Raw genomic sequence first — 5,324 nt, 5'->3', positions numbered from 1 at the left:
GCGCGGGAGCGGCGGCGTGGGACACGTGTCGCGCGCCCGTTGGCTCGGGGCGGCAGCGGCTTCGTCCGGCGCAGGACGGACACGTCCGGCGCGCGGAGGGGCGGATCTAGGGTTTTTTTGGACTGCGGGATTTCGGGGAGGCTCACATATTTATTGGTAGAGGGGGCTAGGAGACTCCAAATGGAGTGCGGTTTTCGCCCACACGATCGTGATCGAACGGCGGAGAGCATGGAAGTGACTTAGGTGGGTTATTGGGCTGATTTGAAGGGGTGTTGGGCTGCAACACACAGGAGGCCTTCGCGGTTACCCGGTTAACCGTTGGAGCATCAAACGACCTCCAAATGGAACGAAACTTGACAGGTGGTCTACCGGTGGTATACCAAGGCCACTTGGCAAACCTCGGTCCATTCCGAGAACGTTTAACACCCGCTCACGAGAAGAGACAAGAGGGGTGCGCCGGTGCATGTGGGAGTATCGGAACGCAAAACGGACAACGGGGAAAAAGCTCGGACGCATGAGACGAACACGTATGCAAATGAGATGCACATGATGACATGATATGAAATGCCTAACATGAACAAAATGCAAAACGAAAGACAAAACCCGGCCACGAAGGGAATATCATAACACATAGCCGAAAATGGCTAGAGTCGGAGTTACAAATATGGAAAGTTACATCCGGGGTGTTACAACTTCCTTGCGTGCAAAGATAGCTGGTGGGTCCGACATGTCAGTGGGGGGCATGTTATTTTCACGAAATACAGAGGCCCTTCCAGTGGGTCCCAGATGTCAGGTGGAGGAATCATTATTTTGCGCGTAATAAGGAGGCATTTCCTTGTGTGCGGCCGTGGACCCAGCTGTCAGCCTCTCCACGTACAGTCTACTTCCGATGGTGTCGTTCGTTGACCACGTTGACCACGCCGCGCCGAGCGCATCCAAGGTGGTGGACGACGGCGAGGCCCCGGACAGCAACGAGCCGGAGATGGGAAGACGCGAGAGTAGAGTCGCAGACGGAGAGGTGTACGAGGGTTACCTGGTTCTAGTGCGGTGTGGTTCGGCAGTCGGTGGAGAAGAACAGGAGGTATGGAGAGGTGGAGGTATGGCCTGGCCAACGGTGGAGTAGTGCTTCACAGCGAAGCGCGCTAAGCAGAGCTGCTAGCAGCAGGAGGCGGGAGGTAGTCCCAGCAGCGCTGAAGGAAGAAGACGAGAGATTGAAGATGGATGCCGGTCGTTGGATGTAAATCCAACGGCTAACATGTCAGAATCATTTGTTGACTAAATTGACAACGACTTGCGTTGGCTTCGACCTATTGGCCCACATTTCAGCCTCCAAAAATGTGGCACGTATTTAACCCATTTTTTCAGAATTTACAGTCTTTTTTTGCGCGGTAGAATTTACAGTCAATTTGATCTTATTTTTTTGAATTACAGCCATTAGCTGGGCTGGGTGAACAAATAATGTAGCGTCCATGCGGCCCATTTATTTTATTTCCTAAAAAATTACAGGCCATTTGCACTTTCTCGAAATACACGATTTTGCTGGGCTGATTCTAATTATAATGTTGGGTTGGGCCAGCAATGTTATCAAAAAATAAAAAGGGGTTGAGCATTTTGTTATAAATATATTTAAATAATAAGTGATATTATTACATTCGTCCTTAAATCTTACCAAGCTTTTGTACACAATCACTAGGATTTTCGTGCCAAAACAATCCAGGATTTTATTTGTTAAGAAATTATTTTTATAAGTTAAGAAGATGTGGGATATTGTTTTCTTACATATGTAAGTATCTGTTAAATATATGATGACAATAAAAATAATATATAATAACATATAAAATAATTTAAATATATATAATATAGTTAGAAGGGAAACATAAGTTGGACCTGGCGTTCCTATTCTTATAAAGAAAAATAGAACAGACCTCTGCGTTTTCTTCAAAAAAATACATAAATTGGGCTGCCAAAAATAAAACCTCGGATGGGAGGTCCATAGGCCGGTCGATACATGACGGCCCTAAAAAAATACAAACAGGCCTATGGACCTCCCATCCGAGGTCGTGGGCTGCATATGTTAAAAATGAAAGCCTAGACGGGGCAGCCCAAAACCACGTCCAACACTTGCCAAAACTTCGTCCCTCATTTTCTCTGTGTTTCGCACACTCGACATTGTGTGGGCATTTTGATTGTGCATCATATGAAGATGTGCTATGCATGAATGTTGATCAGCATGATCTTAACTGGCTGGTAGTTCCATTTTCGACCATGAATAAAACTTCCAACATGATATTAACCCTGTTTGAAAAGGCCGTGTTAATATAAATGCTCTGCCTCTGAAAGTTGCAGTTTCTTATCTGAAACTGAACTTGCAGTTTCTTATCTGAAACTGAAACTTGCAGTTTCTTCTCTGAGAATCACATTGTCTGCACTTTTATAGTCCTATGAAACTACATTTTTTAAGTGCTAAAAATAGATCTCTAGAATTCATAAAATACTTCATATGCTCAATACTGCAAATCTGAAATTCAAAAGACATGCATATCTGAAAGTACTCTCAAAATACATAACACAAAACACAATTCACAACCTGCAAATACTGACAACCCTAAGCTCCTCCTGACAATTCACAACCTTCCCGACTATTGGGCTGGGGGGCAGCCCCCTCCTATTCCTCGGCGGCAGACAGCCGCCCCGTGAGACGATGTGAACGGCGAGGGAGACGATGGCAGGGAAGCATCGTCGGGCCAATTGCTTTTCTCCTCTTGCAGTTGGGTTCGGTCGACGAAGACTCCACCAGCTCGCTCTGGCAGGACACCCTCACAAACGGCACCCTGTAGATGCTCGATCCTTCAATCTCTGGTGGATGCTCCATCTGGGATTGATACTCCCACCAACGCTCCCTCACGATCGGATTCGGTGAATCTGTTTGCTCCATGGCCCAGAGGAGCAGCTCTATGTACTCCGGCGTGACTCCCTCCGGGAGTATCGCCGCCTTTTCGCTTTGTTGCAGATATTTGGCCATGGATGTCGCCGTCGCCGCTAGTTGGTCCTTGTTGTCAAACCAAGACTGTATCTCCAACATCCTAGCTAGCTTCACAGGGTCGCCGTCTGCGATCCTCATGTATCGGCTGTACTCCTCCATCGATCTACTTCTCCAAAGCACCTTCACTCGTCGGCGGTGGTTTTTGAATGGAAGAGGAGAGGAGCAGCGCTGGTTTTGGATTAGAACGGGAGAGGAGCGACGCTGGTTTTGGACTGGAACAAGAGAGGAGGCGCGGTTGTTTTGAAATGGAAGAGGAGAGGAGCGGCACTGCATTTAGATTGGAACAGGAGAGGAGCGGCGGTGGTTTAAGAGGAGAAGAGCGGAAGAGCGGCGCTGGTCTTGGAAGTATTTTTGTTGTTGTTTTGCGTATTTTGGGTCAAAGTTTGACCACGTACTGTATTTGACAAGCAAAATGTGAATGCATGTCACCAAAAATTGTATCGTTTGGTTCGTATCTGAATGTACTTTCAAATTATATTATTTTTGCAACATATAACATATATTTTATGTGCGAAAATCATGGTCAATTATGACCCAGAATAAAAGGGAGACTAGTTAATGTGGGGTCGCTTTCTTAATTGAAGGGTAAATTGATTTTGATTTTGATCCAGTCACAGCGCGCCGGCCCTCTCGTCCAATCCTAAATCGCCGCCGCACGCTCCTCTCCCTCTTCTCCATTGCAAAACCACCTCCTCTCCTCTCCATCATCTCCATTCCAAAACCACCGTCTCGCCTCTCCCTCTTCCGATCTTCTCCATTGCAAAACCACCTCCTCTCCTCTCCATCATCTCCATTCCAAAACCACCGTCTCGCCTCTCCCTCTTCTCTATTGCAAGACCACCGTCTCTCCTCCCATTTTCCAAAGCTAGCACCGGACCACTCAGAAGGACATCTATGGAGAGGATGCAGCAGCGAATCAGGCAGATCGCCGTCGGCGACCAGGCAAAGTTAGTCTGGTTGAAGGAGATCCTTAGTTGGTTTGACAATGAGTGGGAGATTTCGAGGACGGTGCGGGCCATGCGGCAATGTATGCGAAAGAGCGGGACAGAGGCGATGAGGGCGGCGATGTACATGTACTCCTCGGCGGCAGTCACATCGCAGTCCTCCGAGTTCATCGAGTATGTCCTCTAGGCGATGGAGCAGACAGATTCGCCTGAGGCGACAGTCAGGCGGAGGTGGTGGGCGTACAGGTCGAAGGTCGAGCACCCAGAGGATAACGAATCGATCGAGTATGGTGTGCCGTTCATGAGGGTGCAGAGCCAGCCGGAGCCACAGGAGTATTCGTTCTCCCACCACAAGAGGAGGCCGGATGGCGCGACGTCGCTTCCCCGCCGTTCTCCACGGTTCCCTCGACGCTCGCCTCGTTTCAACGGCGGCGGTAGGGTTTAAGGTAAGCTTCGCACTAACCTAATCTTCCACCTGCTCATGCTTACAATCAGTGTGACAGCTAATGAAAATCATGCTTACAATCAGTCTCCGAGTACTACGCCAATCACCCTAAAATAGCTCTGGACCTTTGGGTCAAAGTTGTGACACAGTGTACAAATAAAGAAAAATAGATTGGTGCTTCTTTCAGAAAAGAGTACTCCCTAGAAAACTGCCAATATAAGCTACTAGTATTTGGTTAGATGATTTGCTGCCGAGAAAGATCCGTCCACAGAGAGCGCCACACATCCCACTGGTGGTGGTGGATGCCAATACGTGCATGCAGCATGGTTTGTGTCGGTAATTTTTACTTGGCACACCTCGCACTCTGCATATATGCCGGTTCCATACATACATTTGTGCAGTTCCACCAAAATGCAGCTGAATAACCCTGTTTACACAGATAATGAAAAAGCGTGATTACATTATAGTGGGACTAGTTGATGAAACACACAAAATAAATAGAAGAAAATATTTCGATAGTATCATAGTATGCCATGTTGCGAGGGCGAGATGGGCCCTGCGACGCCTCATACGGTATGCTTCATACTGGACATCGTCCCAAGTCTCCCAGATACACCTTCTGCCAGTGATGAACATCAGTGTACAGCGGTAGTACAAGGACGCGCCTTGAGACATTCAACTCTCTATTTTTGTACATATCAACTAAAATTAAGCACCCCAGTTTGCAGAAACGCTTAAACATTAACAATGGGACTAGTTGATGAAACATACATTAACAAAGAGAAGCACTTTCTTTATCTACATTGGAAATGAAATGATAGAGATGACACTTTCTCTATTTTAACTGTATTATTACTTCATTTTATCAGTGACACTAGGGTCGAGCAGGTGG

The sequence above is a fragment of the Triticum aestivum genome, chromosome 5D, assembly GCF_018294505.1.
Source record: "Triticum aestivum cultivar Chinese Spring chromosome 5D, IWGSC CS RefSeq v2.1, whole genome shotgun sequence".
Taxonomy (NCBI): Eukaryota; Viridiplantae; Streptophyta; class Magnoliopsida; order Poales; family Poaceae; genus Triticum; species Triticum aestivum.
The sequence above is the reverse complement of the archived record's forward strand: the minus strand, read 5'-3'. Positions refer to the sequence as shown.